This window comes from Lucilia sericata, unplaced genomic scaffold (genome assembly GCF_015586225.1).
Source record: "Lucilia sericata isolate MDLA Ls3-8-SP2 unplaced genomic scaffold, ASM1558622v1 Contig001651F_arrow, whole genome shotgun sequence".
Lineage (NCBI taxonomy): Eukaryota > Metazoa > Arthropoda > Insecta > Diptera > Calliphoridae > Lucilia > Lucilia sericata.
Genome location: NW_023995565.1, coordinates 74,304 through 90,238, shown reverse-complemented (window position 1 = coordinate 90,238; position 15,935 = coordinate 74,304). Strand labels below are relative to the sequence as shown.

The window sequence follows — 15,935 nt, the reverse complement described above, 5'->3', positions numbered from 1 at the left end:
CTAGTCTATAGTCTAGTCTATAGTCTAGTCTATAGTCTAGTCTAGTAGTCTATAGTCTAGTCTATAGTCTAGTCTATAGTCTAGTCTATAGTCTAGTCTATAGTCTAGTCTATAGTCTAGTCTATAGTCTAGTCTATAGTCTAGTCTATAGTCTAGTCTATAGTCTAGTCTATAGTCTAGTCTATAGTCTAGTCTATAGTCTAGTCTATAGTCTAGTCTATAGTCTAGTCATAGTCTAGTCTATAGTCTAGTCTATAGTCTAGTCTATAGTCTAGTCTATAGTCTAGTCTATAGTCTAGTCTATAGTCTAGTCTATAGTCTAGTCTATAGTCTAATCTATAGTCTAGTCTATAGTCTAGTCTAGCCTATAGTCTAGTCTATAGTCTACTCTATAGTCTAGTCTATAGTCTAGTCTATAGTCTAGTCTATAGTCTAGTCTATAGTCTAGTCTAGCCTATAGTCTAGTCTATAGTCTCTATAGTCTAGTCTATAGTCTAGTCTATAGTCTAGTCTATAGCCTAGTCTATAGTCTAGTCTATAGTCTAGTCTATAGTCTAGTCTATAGTTTAGGCTATAGTCTAGTCTATAGTCTAGTCTATAGTCTAGTCTAAAGTCTAGTCTAGTCTATAGTCTATAGTCTATAGTCTATAGGTCTATAGTCTATAGTCTATAGTCTATAGTCTATAGTCTATAGTCTATAGTCTATAGTCTATAGTCTATAGTCTATAGTCTAGTCTAGTCTAGTCTAGTCTATAGTCTATAGTCTATAGTCTAGTCTAGTCTAGTCTAGTCTATAGTCTAGTCTATAGTCTAGTCTATAGTCTAGTCTATAGTCTAGTCTATAGTCTAGTCTATAGTCTAGTCTATAGTCTAGTCTATAGTCGAGTCTATAGTCTAGTCTATAGTCTAGTCTATAGTCGAGTCTATAGTCGAGTCTATAGTCTAGTCTATAGTCTAGTCTATAGTCTAGTCTATAGTCTAGTCTATAGTCTAGTCTATAGTCTAGCCTATAGTCTAGTCTATACTCTAGTCTATAGTCTAGTCTATAGTCTAGTCTATAGTCTAGTCTATAGTCTTGTCTATAGTCTAGTCTATAGTCTAGTCTATAGTCTAGTCTATAGTCGAGTCTATAGTCGAGTCTATAGTCTAGTCTATAGTCTAGTCTATAGTCTAGTCTATAGTCTAGTCTATATTCTAGTCTATAGTCTAGTCTATAGTCTAGTCTATAGTCTAGTCTATAGTCTAGTCTATAGTCTAGTCTATAGTCTAGTCTATAGTCTAGTCTATAGTCTAGTCTATAGGTTAGTTAGGTACACTCGATATATTGTGTTTATTTTATAGAAATCGACTTTAGGACCTTAGCCTGCATTCGTACAAGACTGAGATGTAGATGATCGAAGCACAAAGTGAATTTCCATCAACATTTCTATTTGGTTAAACGACCCGACTGAGCTTTAAGAAATTTATCAATTTTCTGCAAACGCTGATCGGTTATAGCAATCGAGTACTACTCCAGTATAAGCAATGTTTTTTGTTTAAAAGAATACTATAGTTCCCAAATTATATATTTGGTTTTTAATCCGACCCTCGTTAAATATAGTCTAGTCTATAGTCTAGTCTATAGTCTAGTCTATAGTCTAGTCTATAGTCTAGTCTATAGTCTAGTCTATAGTCTAGTCTATAGTCTAGTCTATAGTCTAGTCTATAGTCTAGTCTATAGGTTAGTTAGGTACACTCGATATATTGTGTTTATTTTATAGAAATCGACTTTAGGACCTTAGCCTGCATTCGTACAAGACTGAGATGTAGATGATCGAAGCACAAAGTGAATTTCCATCAACATTTCTATTTGGTTAAACGACCGACTGAGCTTTAAGAAATTTATCAATTTTCTGCAAACGCTGATCGGTTATAGCAATCGAGTACTACTCCAGTATAAGCAATGTTTTTTGTTTAAAAGAATACTATAGTTCCCAAATTATATATTTGGTTTTTAATCCGACCCTCGTTAAATATTGATTTTTTTAGTTAAACAATTAATTACACAAATTCTTTGCAATTTAATAAAAAAATATATATGTATATTGAAATTTTAAATATTACTACCATCATATTTACCGATAAGGTCAGCACAATTTATTCTTCGTATTATTAAAATTACAAAAAAAGTAATTAACCTTGTTAAACAAACGCAGTAATATTCACATTTAATAAATTCCTTATTTTAAACAATATGATTATAAATGTAAAATATTATATGCTTTGACATTCATATACATATATATAAATATATGTATATCATATCTGTATAATTCTTTTAACTTGGACATCATAGCAATTTGTAACCTGACACTATAATAAATACAGTCAATAACAATCCACATTAAAATAGTGTATTATTTCCTTTTTTTCTATAGAAATATATAACATATGTATAATGTTTATTACATATACTTGATAGGGGACAGACATACAGACCATTTTAAAAATATGTATAATTTTTCCGTTTATTATTTCCCAAGCTTCCAATGTGGTTGGGTTTTTTCCGATACGTACATACATATATATACTTGTATTGAAAGGGTTTTCCAATTAGATTGAAGTTATCTTGGTGTCATCTTTTAAATTTGTTGTTAATTATTCAGATATCGCTATGTTTTTAATTTAGATCCTTTAAGGATCTTCAAAGTCAACTCTTCAATGCTTGATGACCAATCAGTCAATGTTCGTGTAATGTAATCCGAAGAAATTGAATCCGCATCAGACATCAATTTTGCTGAATTTCTTATCGTAATCTGAACTATTCATCGTTCAATTTCCAACAAACCTGGAAGTCAAAGTTAATTATCATCGTTAGCATCATGTTGTTTGGGGGAAAATTCGAGACGACTGATTAACAACCTATCTAATAAATCAGTTTGGAGGAATTTTGTTTCAAAAGTTAGGTCTACATTAGTATAAGATCCCAAGTAAACGATAATTGATAACATCATAACAGCAATTACGAAGAAATTTCAAAAAAAATCTATTTGTACGAATATTGGGTCTTGCCCTAGTATAAGATCTCGAGTAAATGATCATTAACAACATTATTTGTTTACTAACAGAGCTCGTTTCGAAGAAGACCAAAATTTGGCTATTAGAAGACTAGAATGATCTTCAGAGACAACTCTATAAAGCAAAAGAACAAATTCGGGACACTAGATCCAAACAGGCTTTTCACAGATATCAATTTGACAAATTTTTTTACGAAACTTTGACTTAACTCGGAACTCTATGTTGATTATCAGCGGCCATGTTATTTGTTTAGTGATTGAGCTTGTAGAGTTTCGGCGTTGAGTTTAAAGTCAACTCTCCAACGTTAAGTGATCAAATTACGGTTCGATTCAGTTAAAAATTCATGTGGAAGAATTAGTCTGAATTTTTTTGTCATGGGTGTCTTGCAAGATCCAAACTATTCGGTGTCTAATGTTAATGACCATTGACATCATTTATTAAAAGATTGAACATTTTGAAAATGACCAAAATTGGGGCATTAGGAAACTCCGAAACCATTCAAACATAAAGGCAACTCTCTAACGTTTGGTGATCAAATTACTGTTCGATTTAGACAATATCTTGTGGAGAAATTGGCTCAAAGTTTTTTCGTGGATATCTAGTAAGATGCCGGTGCTCAATGTTAATGACCATCGTCATAATTTGTTAAAAGATTGAACTGGGAACATTTCGAAGACCGAGACCCTTCAAACTTAAATACTCGAAAATAACTTCAAAGTCAACTCTCCCATATTTTGTGAGCAAATTCCAAAAGACTTGTTCGATCTGCATCCGAAGATGTTGATTACTTGCAGCATCCAAGACTTGGCTTCTCTCCATAGTCAATTATTGACCGTTTAGTGGTAAAATTTCACAAAATTTCAATTAACTGATCTCATACAAGTTCCAACTAAACCGGTGGCCAAATTTTGTAACGTTTGGAGGCCGTACTCGTGCTCGAGAATTGAAAGTCAATTCCAATCCGATGCCACAATATTGAACTTTCACAGACTTCAGTTCTATCGATTTTTGCAGCGGTACTTGACCAGAACTCATGCAAGATCTAACTATCACGGAACTCAAAGTTAATGACTAAACGGAATACGAAAGTCGATTCTACTCCGTTGTCACAATATCGGACTTTTATAGACTTCAATTCCATCGATTTTTACTGCGGTACTTGACCAGAACTCATGCAAGATGTAAATATCCCGGAACTCAATGTCAAGGACTATCGTTAACATTATATATGTTAACGGACTGAACTCGAAGTCTTTCAGAAATGAATCATTTATGGATCGTCGAATATCTAACTACTAGGCTCGATTAGTTTGTGACTTTAATACATTAATTGTGGGAGGTTTTCCAAGTAGGACTGCTTGTAAGGTTTCTAAAGTCAATTAGTGGTATAATGTCGATATTGTATTCGCTGCATCATTAGTTCGTAATGCATTGGCCGATTCGAAAGATATTGTGGATGCAGAATGACGGTGCTAGCTACAAACACTAAAATTTACATTTTGAACGATTGAATGGATTGGACACCGAAATCAAACCTTTTCTTAAAACTCAAAAGCGCTTTATAACATTCAGACAGATCTTAGAGCTCTCAAAACAATGTCATTATTAAATGCTACAGCTTTTAAAAGTATCCTATTCCCATAGTAATGGATCTTGGGATAACTAGCATTATTCTATTTTAGCAACTTTTTGGAAAACCCTTTTACGTTTACTGAGTACATCGGATTAAATAAATACATTTATTTATTTGCTTTTTATTTCCTTTAAATACTTTTCTTGTTTTTAAATTATTATTTTCCATAAAAATATAAACAATATGAGATGTATACATCCATAGTTACATGGATTAATTTGGCTTGACAACTAACAAAAAAGTATGTATTATTAAATGGAAATCATGTCATAAAGAATGTAATATTTTATTTAAAAAAGCGATAGCCCAGTAGTTCCGAAAGTTAACGAAATCTCAAGAGAATTTAAAAGTAAATGGAGATATTGAGCGCTTAATAATGGCTCTGGTCTTTGGTCTATTGGGGACAACTACATTCTAAAATTAATTGTAAACTGATTACACTCAATATTACTTGGAATAAGTAAAGTAAACATATGTCCAAACACTATTAATTCTCACTTTAAATTATCTTTTAAATCGACTCCATACAAAGCGTATAGTTTCTTGTGAAATTATTTGTTCCTCCTTTCTAAACCATACAATTTGTAAAATGACTGACTGCCTCAACATCATCAGTCTACAACTATAAATATGGACAAAACAAATAACACGCAATATGATTCTTTTTATAATGTTTTCTTTTCTAAAGAAGAAAGTTTTATTTTTCACATAGAAAAGTTATGGAAAGAAAATAATAAATTGTTTGTCTCTATTTCCAAGCCCTCGTTCCTCTGTTACATAAAATAAATATATACTCATATATTCTATTACACTATATAAATAACGGTATAAAAATAAACTTTTACATACATTAGGGTGTTTGGTTTTAAAGATCTAGTAATAGAAACTTTTCGAATAAGTACGTGATTCTAAAACTTTTTAATTACACAGGCTATCAAAGGCGAAAGAAGGTATAACAGTGGTTAACCCTTTATTATAAAGTGGGCCGATTGGACTTTCAGTTGCCACAACAGATTTTATAAATAAAATTATATTCGCCCTGTTATAGCGCCTCAAATATGGCCAAAAGTAGTATTTTTTTCAAACTTCATGACACGATATCTGGAAATCCCGAGTTCAACGCTGCTCAACCCTCTCTTTAAGCACCAGTCGACAATACTTGATCGACAAACCTAATCACTAATCACGAAAAATTCACGAGTCATCAGGATCATAAAACTAAACATCTTGTTAACATTCAATCAATGAAGTCATGCTATCTTCAAACTTTTATTCGGCCTTGGCATTTATGCATATGATCCGTAGCAGAAACTCATATGATCCGTAGCAGAAACTCTGTTAGTTAGTTAGTTAGTTAGTTAGTTAGTTAGTTAGTTAGTTAGTAGTAGTTAGTTAGTTAGTTAGTAGTTAGTTAGTTAGTTAGTTAGTTAGTTAGTTAGTTAGTAGTTAGTTAGTTAGTTAGTTAGTTAGTTAGTTAGTTAGTTAGTAGTTAGTTAGTTAGTAGTTAGTAGTAGTTAGTTAGTTAGTAGTAGTTAGTTAGTTAGTTAGTTAGTTAGTTAGTTAGTTAGTTAGTTAGTTAGTTAGTTAGTTAGTTAGTTAGTTAGTTAGTTAGTTAGTTAGTTAGTTAGTTAGTTAGTTAGTTAGTTAGTTAGTTAGTTAGTTAGTTAGTTAGTTAGTTAGTTAGTTAGTTAGTTAGTTAGTTAGTTAGTTAGTTAGTTAGTTAGTTAGTTAGTTAGTTAGTAGTTAGTTAGTAGTTAGTTAGTTAGTTAGTTAGTTAGTTAGTAGTAGTTAGTTAGTTAGTTAGTTAGTTAGTTAGTTAGTTAGTTAGTTAGTTAGTTAGTTAGTAGTAGTTAGTAGTAGTAGTTAGTTAGTTAGTTAGTTAGTTATTAGTTAGTTAGTTAGTTAGTTAGTTAGTTAGTTAGTTAGTTAGTTAGTTAGTTAGTTAGTTAGTTAGTTAGTTAGTTAGTTAGTTAGTTAGTTAGTTAGTTAGTTAGTTAGTTAGTTAGTTAGTAGTTAGTTAGTTAGTAGTTGTTAGTTAGTTAGTTAGTTAGTTAGTTAGTTAGTAGTTAGTTAGTTAGTTAGTTAGTTAGTTAGTTAGTAGTTAGTTAGTTAGTAGTTAGTTAGTAGTTAGTTAGTTAGTTAGTTAGTTAGTTAGTTAGTTAGTTAGTTAGTTAGTTAGTTAGTTAGTTAGTTAGTTAGTTAGTTAGTTAGTTAGTTAGTTAGTTAGTTAGTTAGTTAGTTAGTTAGTTAGTTAGTTAGTTAGTTAGTTAGTTAGTTAGTTAGTTAGTTAGTTAGTAGTAGTTAGTTAGTTAGTTAGTTAGTTAGTTAGTTAGTTAGTTAGTTAGTTAGTTAGTTAGTTAGTTAGTTAGTTAGTTAGTTAGTTAGTTAGTTAGTTAGTTAGTTAGTTAGTTAGTTAGTTAGTTAGTTAGTTAGTTAGTTAGTTAGTTAGTTAGTAGTTAGTTAGTTAGTTAGTTAGTTAGTTAGTTAGTTTAGTTAGTTAGTTAGTAGTTAGTTAGTTAGTTAGTTAGTTAGTTAGTTAGTTAGTTAGTTAGTTAGTTAGTTAGTTAGTTAGTTAGTAGTTAGTTAGTTAGTTAGTTAGTTAGTAGTTAGTAGTTAGTTAGTTAGTTAGTTAGTTAGTTAGTTAGTTAGTTAGTTAGTTAGTTAGTTAGTTAGTTAGTTAGTTAGTTAGTTAGTTAGTTAGTTAGTTAGTTAGTTAGTAGTTAGTTAGTTAGTTAGTTAGTTAGTTAGTTAGTTAGTTAGTAGTTAGTTAGTTAGTTAGTTAGTTAGTTAGTTAGTAGTTAGTTAGTTAGTTAGTTAGTTAGTTAGTTAGTTAGTTAGTTAGTTAGTTAGTTAGTTAGTTAGTTAGTTAGTTAGTAGTTAGTTAGTTAGTAGTTAGTTAGTTAGTTAGTTAGTTAGTTAGTTAGTAGTTAGTTAGTTAGTTAGTTAGTTAGTTAGTTAGTTAGTTAGTTAGTAGTTAGTTAGTTAGTTAGTTAGTTAGTTAGTTAGTTAGTTAGTTAGTTAGTAGTTAGTTAGTTAGTTAGTAGTTAGTTAGTTAGTTAGTTAGTTAGTTAGTTAGTTAGTAGTTAGTTAGTTAGTTAGTTAGTTAGTTAGTTAGTTAGTTAGTTAGTTAGTTAGTTAGTTAGTTAGTTAGTTAGTTAGTTAGTTAGTAGTTAGTTAGTTAGTTAGTTAGTTAGTTAGTTAGTTAGTTAGTTAGTAGTAGTAGTTAGTTAGTTAGTTAGTTAGTTAGTTAGTTAGTTAGTTAGTTAGTTAGTTAGTTAGTTAGTTAGTTAGTTAGTTAGTTAGTTAGTTAGTTAGTTAGTTAGTTAGTTAGTTAGTTAGTTAGTTAGTTAGTTAGTTAGTAGTTAGTTAGTTAGTTAGTTAGTTAGTTAGTTAGTTAGTTAGTTAGTTAGTTAGTTAGTTAGTTAGTTAGTTAGTTAGTTAGTTAGTTAGTTAGTTAGTTAGTTAGTTAGTTAGTTAGTTAGTTAGTTAGTTAGTTAGTTAGTTAGTTAGTTAGTAGTTAGTTAGTTAGTTAGTTAGTTAGTTAGTTAGTTAGTTAGTTAGTTAGTTAGTTAGTTAGTTAGTTAGTTAGTTAGTTAGTTAGTAGTTAGTTAGTTAGTTAGTTAGTTAGTTAGTTAGTTAGTTAGTTAGTTAGTTAGTTAGTTAGTTAGTTAGTTAGTTAGTTAGTTAGTTAGTTAGTTAGTTAGTTAGTTAGTTAGTTAGTTAGTTAGTTAGTTAGTTAGTTAGTTAGTAGTTAGTTAGTTAGTTAGTTAGTTAGTTAGTTAGTTAGTTAGTTAGTTAGTTAGTTAGTTAGTTAGTTAGTTAGTTAGTTAGTTAGTTAGTTAGTTAGTTAGTTAGTTAGTTAGTTAGTTAGTTAGTTAGTTAGTTAGTTAGTTAGTTAGTTAGTTAGTTAGTTAGTTAGTTAGTAGTTAGTTAGTTAGTTAGTTAGTAGTTAGTTAGTTAGTTAGTTAGTTAGTTAGTTAGTTAGTTAGTTAGTTAGTAGTTAGTAGTTAGTTAGTTAGTTAGTTAGTTAGTTAGTTAGTTAGTTAGTTAGTTAGTAGTTAGTTAGTTAGTTAGTTAGTTAGTTAGTTAGTTAGTTAGTAGTTAGTTAGTTAGTTAGTTAGTTAGTTAGTTAGTTAGTTAGTTAGTTAGTAGTTAGTTAGTTAGTTAGTTAGTTAGTTAGTTAGTTAGTTAGTTAGTTAGTTAGTTAGTTAGTTAGTTAGTTAGTTAGTTAGTTAGTTAGTTAGTTAGTAAGTTAGTTAGTTAGTCTCTCTCTGCTTTACCATTCTCTAGTTGAAATCGAACCCACTACCACGAAACTGACAGACTAGAACACTACCAACTAACATGCAAGAGGCATCAACTAGAAAATCCGTACCCCCCTAATTTACATATGTATACATACTTTTACTTATGTAATACAATCCAATACATGAAAATGATAAACACATATGTAAATTTAAGTAAAAAATAATAGTTACCAACTACAACTACATAAGAGACGACGCATCCATTCAACATGTGTTTTTTGTTTGTTTTTCAAAGGAAATTCCTTTCAAAACATGATGAGTTAACTAATGATGGATACAAACATATGTACATACATATGTTTTTATGTACGTGTGTATGTTCAATCAGCAAATGATGTAGTCTATAGCATTTAGACTATTTCTCATTTTCTGAATCAAAATAACCGCTTAACCTTATTTAGGAAAATGGAACATTTCCGTGTTAAAGAAAACATTATGTATTAAGATAGATAGATGTAGATCCGTAGAAATTGGCGAATAAAACTTTTGTTATTCTTTAGATCTCTTTGGGTGTTCAATATAACCCCGGGCAATATTGAAACTGATTAACATTCTAGTCATTATAACAGTTTCGCTGTTGCCGTTAGTTCTTTCCTTGGGAAAAAAGCTTTCGTTTGTAACAGCTGATAATATTTGGCTGAGTATTATTTGAAACGTGGAACCAATTGCATAGAGAATGAAAATTTCTAGTAATTTATATAGTTTACAATAGCAATTAGCTAATGATGCTTTTAATTATTTAAAAAAAAAAAAAACAAAAGTTATTAGTTATTAATAAAATGGTTTGTATAAAAATCAATATTTTTATAAATTCTTTTGATATTTTCCGTTGCAATTGAAATTATCTAGCAAATATTCATATTAGGGTTAAAATAAAGAATTTTGTTTTGTTATTGAAAATACATATATTTTTACTTTTTATTCTTTTGTTTTTGTCCCTATTGTAAATAGTTTTTAAGAGTTTTCTTCTTTGTTCTTCTATAAGTTACATCAGCAAGCTAAGCATATAATATGTAGGTAGTTTTCAAAATGTAAAGGGTATTCCAATAAGCCCGCTTGGTTTTTCCCATAAGTCACAATTTAGTTCAAAATTCTCATTGTTTATTTTATCAGCTGAATTGCCATTTTAACCAATGATTTACTAAAAAATTGCTTAACCATTATAACAGTTTCCTATTAAAGCTTGCTGAATAGCATTTTAATTAGCTGAATTAGATTTTTAGCAGCAGAATGATATTTTTATAAACTGCTCATAGTTTACACTAATATTTTTAAGCTGAATTGCCTTAAAACATAAAATTTTGTTAAAAATATATTAATTATTATAGAAATTTTGCATTAATGCTTGCTAAATAGCATTTTCAGTAGCTGAATTAGATTTTTTGTAGCAGAGCTATAAATGTTCAAGCTAATTTCATGTAATTTAATCATATTTTTTAATATAAGCCCAATTTGGTTCAGCTGAATTACATTTTTATTAAAGGAATTATTACATTAAAGTGGAATTTCCATAAAAATTACAAAACTTTTTAGAAATTCATATTAAAAAGGAGCTGAATCTTATTTTGGGATTAAATATTATAAAACCTAAACATATACTTCTCATAAAGTCTGTATGAATTTCACTTTTAATAGCTGAATAAACATTTAATCATTAATTTATAAAAAATACAAAAAATTTTGATAAATTTTAGTTTCAAAGTTAGCTGAATACTATTTTGTATCATCTGAAATATATATTTAATGGAGAAATTTAATTATAGTGAAGTTAAATAACATCTTTATCAGCTGAAATCGACATTATATTGAGTAATTTGTATAGAAATTATAAAATTATTTTACAATTATTTACTTAATGTTTACTGAATACAATTTCCAATAGCTGAATGACATATTCAGCAACTGAATTACAAAGTTTGTAGCATCTGTAATAACATTTAATCATATTTGTGATTTTTGGCTTTATAAAGTCCAGCTGAATTCCTACTTTAATGTATATTTCCAACAAAACACTAGATTCCAAGTATACATCCTGCTGAATTGTATTTTGAATTATTGAATAATCATTTTAATGAATACTTTATGAAAACATTACTCTATTATAAGAAAACATTTGTTTAAAGTCTGCTGAATAACAGTTTTAAGTAGCTAAATAACATGTTTAGAAACATTATTGAAATTTATGAAGCAAATTTTATTAAAAAATTCTTAGCTGAATTAAATTTATTTGGCTGAATTGAATTTTTATAGACGAATCGCCATAATTGACAGGAATATTTTGAAATTATTATTAAATTTGTTCTTTACAGTTAGCTGAAAAAGATTTTCAGCAGATGAATAGCAGATTTAGCGACTATATCATAAAATTAATCTTATTTGTCAATTAAAGCCTAATTTAGTAGCTGAATTGTTACTTTAAAGCATTTTTCGGAAAAAAACTTCACTAACTCGAAGTATACACCTTGCTGAATTACATTTTTATTAGCTGAATCGCAATTTGAAGGAATAATTGCTTGAATATTCATTATTGAAAGTTTGCTGAATAACATTTTTAGTAGCTGAATAATATTTTTAGCCACTGAATTAAACAATTTAAAGAAAATATTATAAAAATTTAATTTAAAGGAAATTTTATAAAAATAAGTCTAGCTGAATTGTTATTTTAAACTATATTTCTGGCAAAATTTCATTAACTTAAAGTATATAACTTGCTGAATTACATATTTATTAGCTGAATCGTCTTTTTAATGAATAATTGATATGAAAATTGCTTGATAATTATAAAACTCATTCACTTAAGTTTGCTGAATAACATTTTTAGTAGCTGAATAACATTTTTAGTCATGTTTGTCAATATAGGCTTTATAAAGGCTTAGCTGGGTCACATTTCTTTAGCTGAATGGCATTTATTAGTAAAATTGATAGGGAAATATTGCAATTCATATTACATTTGTTCTTTAAAGTTAGCTGAGTAAGATTTATAATTGCTGAATAACATTTTTTAGCCACTGCATGACAGTCAATTTGTCAATATAGGCCTAATTTAGTAGCTGAATTGTTACTTTAAATTAAAATTTTCAGTAACTTAAAGTTTAAACCTTGCTGAATTATATTTATATTAGCTGAATTGCCATTTTAATAAATAACTTGTACGGAAATTGCTAAATAGCGTTTTCAATAACTGAATAAAATTTTTAACAAATAAATTGTAAAGATTAGAGCTAATTTCGAATTTATATTAGCTGAATCATATTTATAAATAATTACTGGTATGAAAATAACTTAAATTTATCCTCTAAAGCATGCTGAATAGCAATTAAAGTAGCTGAATGACAGTTTTCGCAACAAAATCAAGATTTATAAAGCAATTTCAGGTAAACCTTAAACATATTTGTCAAATTAAGTTTAAATAAGTTTAGCTGAATTAAATTTTTAGTAGCTGAATTGACATTTTGATTGATCCCCTTAATCGTAAAAATTTCCAAGATGGTTTTAAATTACCAAAATGTGCCATTGGCAAACCCTTTCTATATGATTATATTCAAGTATGTATACCATGTAATATTTCTGTATACTACTACCCACTTACATAAACTTATACATATGTAGTTTTTTGTATTTATTAACAATAGTATGTAAATTATAAAAAAAATGCAACTGACACTTTTTTAAATTCTTTCTTTGAGGGTTTTTTTAAATAACTATGTTTATGGCACTATACCAAAATCTAGATCAATAGACCAAGAATTAACTTAAGATTTATATTATGAGCATTTCTTAAGCATATTTGTTAATAATTTGCAATTAAATTTTGAATTAAAATCAATGAAATTTTCTCAAATTTTTTGTTTGAAAAGAATTAGAGTAATTAGAGTAAAAAGAGTAAACGATTTGAAAAGGGATTGGAGGTGTTATATGATATATTCTTTTATTTAGGTCTGGCAATATTTAACTAATATTCGTTTTCTTTATGTTTGGATTTTCAATTGCTTTCAGTCCCTATGTGGCTTTAGAAACCGTTCTCGGTTTTATATTAAAGTTTCCTAAATTCTTTCTACCTTTTGACAAGTTTCTTTTTTGGTTTAGTAATTTCTCAATTCATCATATATTTAGCAACTTTTTGACTATCCACGTGTAAAAAACTTTTCTTTTAAAATACATATCTATACTAAATACATCCTACAATTATCTACGATTAAATCCATAAATTATAAATTTTTTCTTCTTCTAGTTTAAAATAAAACGAATATTCCTTAAAAACTTTGCATGTCTGAAAAATATTTCCAAAACTAAATCGCATAAAAAATACCACCTCAACTATTGTAAATGATAATGACATTGAAAAACGTTGTAAAAAAACCTTAATAGGGGTATATCTTACTTAAGTTACTTCTGTATATAATAATTTATGAGTATACTAAGTAATTTGATAGTTTATTGCAGTCCAGGGCAACCGGTATAAACACTTTTAACCGTGTAAGGCAATTGAACTTTTGCTAGATAAAATGAATGACATTTTAATTGCAAAAACTTGCAAATGAAAAGTTTCTTGTAAGAGTCAATTATCAGATAAATTATAATAATGTAAACCAGAGAATCTTGACCTTCAGCGGACATAAGCCTGGATTAGTCCATTATTGACTATAACTTTTGAACCTAGATAGATAAAGAATAATTGCCAGGGAAGTCGATTGGACAGAGAACCACAGAACGCACTACTAAAGCGTGAACTGGCAGATTTTGATAAATTTTTATCATTCATATTTCAAGACAAGTCTGACTTCTGACTTATATTGAGTGGAATAGTTGTCTGCATATGAATCCAATTTCATTGTTTCTTACCTAAACTCCTTCGTTTATAGAAATGTGAAATGAAAACCGGCCCTTGGTCCAGTATTCAAAGATATCAATGGACACTTAGTGAGTACTAAGAGAAAAACCACAGGTATGAAATATATACATAGTTCTGAATGGCGCTTGGACTACATTAACCACATCTAATCACATGGACACTCCGATTTCCGACGTCCGTAGACTGTCTACTAAAAACAGCTTACACTTGGACCATAAACTTGACTACCTCTCGGAAATGAATAGATTAAACATTTATATCACCGATGAAAACATCTAAAGCAATGAATGCGTATAATGCAAAACTGGTTGCGGAGGTCTATGAACTTTAAAAGGATAACAAGGATGGAAAAATTGATGACTACAAGCGCTCTATTTGCTCATTGATCGCTTAAGGGCAGCTTTATCATGGGATACTGTTATGAAGCTTAGTTAAATCCGGGCCATACACCAGCAACTGATCGATGACGATCACTTACTTACATAATCTTGATATACCTCCATAGACACCTAAAAAGGCCTCATCAAAATTTACTTTGGGTTTTTAAAGTAAAATATTAAGAACAAAGTCAGAGATCTCACTCACTCGAGGATCATCGACATCTGCTACAGGTCCTACAACTCGAAAGTGAAACTCTTAGAGAAAGCGAAGGCCCTTCTAGCATTTCTTAAACACAATATCCGAGGAGCTGGCGAATTCCTGGTCATTTCAGGAATAGAAAACGCCCCCTTGAGTGCTCTCTACCTTTGTCAGAGAGAAAAAGTCAACATCTGCTACAGGTCCTACAACTCGAAAGTGAAACTCTTAGAGAAAGCGATTAAAAACATTAAATATCGATGGCTGCTTTGAAGCAGAAGATCCAGCGGGTATTAATGCTTTTCTGCTTTAGATGCCAAGTGGTTAAAGGTTGTCAAGATCATTACAATGAGAAGGCCCTCCTAACCTTTCTTAAAACCATGTATATCCGATAAGTTGGCGAAATCCTGGCCAATGCAGGAATAGAAAACGCCCCCTTCTTTAGATGCAGAATAAGAACACAAAAGACTGGACGATTGACGAGAACTTATAAGAAATCCCGCGGACTCCTACATCCCTCCAAAAGTGTAGCCAAATAAGGTCTTTATCATCTTTGGCTAATTTTGACCACAGAGAAACACATCAAAATGGCATCAAAATAGACGAAGCAACAACTCAAGACATACTTTTAAATATAATTTAATTTGATTCAGTTTGTAATTTTACCCACTTGCAAGTCACTACTTAATCCTTTATCCTAAAAATCGCTGAATATGTTAATACTAAAATAATATCCGACATATGTTATTATCTCAGAAATTATTTACTCTATTTAATTCTATAGAGTTCGGTCCATATAGTTGTACGATTGAGATCAAACTTGATCAGTTTTTAAAAAACATTAAGTTCTCCTGCAAATTCTGCAAGTATCAGTCCATTAAAGGACCTACTCAACATATTAGTCATGTTTAAAACTACAGTTAAAGAATATCATCAACAATAATAATAATAACAAGTAAGAAATTATAGTCGGGCGTGGCCGACCATATGATACCCTACACCAGTTATGAATATTAAATGTGATTTATTTTTCATAATAAAGCATTTATCTTCAATATTCCCTTGTTCCGATACATTTAAGCAATTTATGGATGAAAAACTAATTTTCTGAAAGAGGCTTCATATGGGGGCTAGGGGCAAATATGGACCAAGCCCGATAAAATTTTGTGAATATATTTATATTGACATAATATTTTATTGTGCTGAATTTCATCGCGATATTTGTGTTTATAAGCTAATTTGGGACATCCAAGTAATTTTCTGAAGGGGACTTTGTATGGGAGCTAGGGTCAAATGTGGCCCGATCTTTATGAAATTTGGCAGGGTCATCAAGACTTCTATAAAACTTAGTTATGCCGTATTTTATCGATATATCTGTATATTTAACATAATTATGAGCTCAGAAGCCCTTTTCGGGGGGTTCTGTTGTATGGGGGCTAGGTGAAATAATGGACCGATTTTAACCATTTTCAATAGGCTTCGTCCTTAGGTCAAATAAAACGTGCGTGCC

The 15,935-nt window shown here is 29.5% G+C and overlaps 1 protein-coding gene across 1 annotated transcript in view; it reads right to left on the bottom strand.

Annotated features, from left to right (window-relative positions):
• The window catches only part of LOC119612329 (kinesin-related protein 4-like), a 38,743-nt gene that overhangs the window by 18,540 nt on the left and 4,268 nt on the right, over positions 1-15,935 (bottom strand).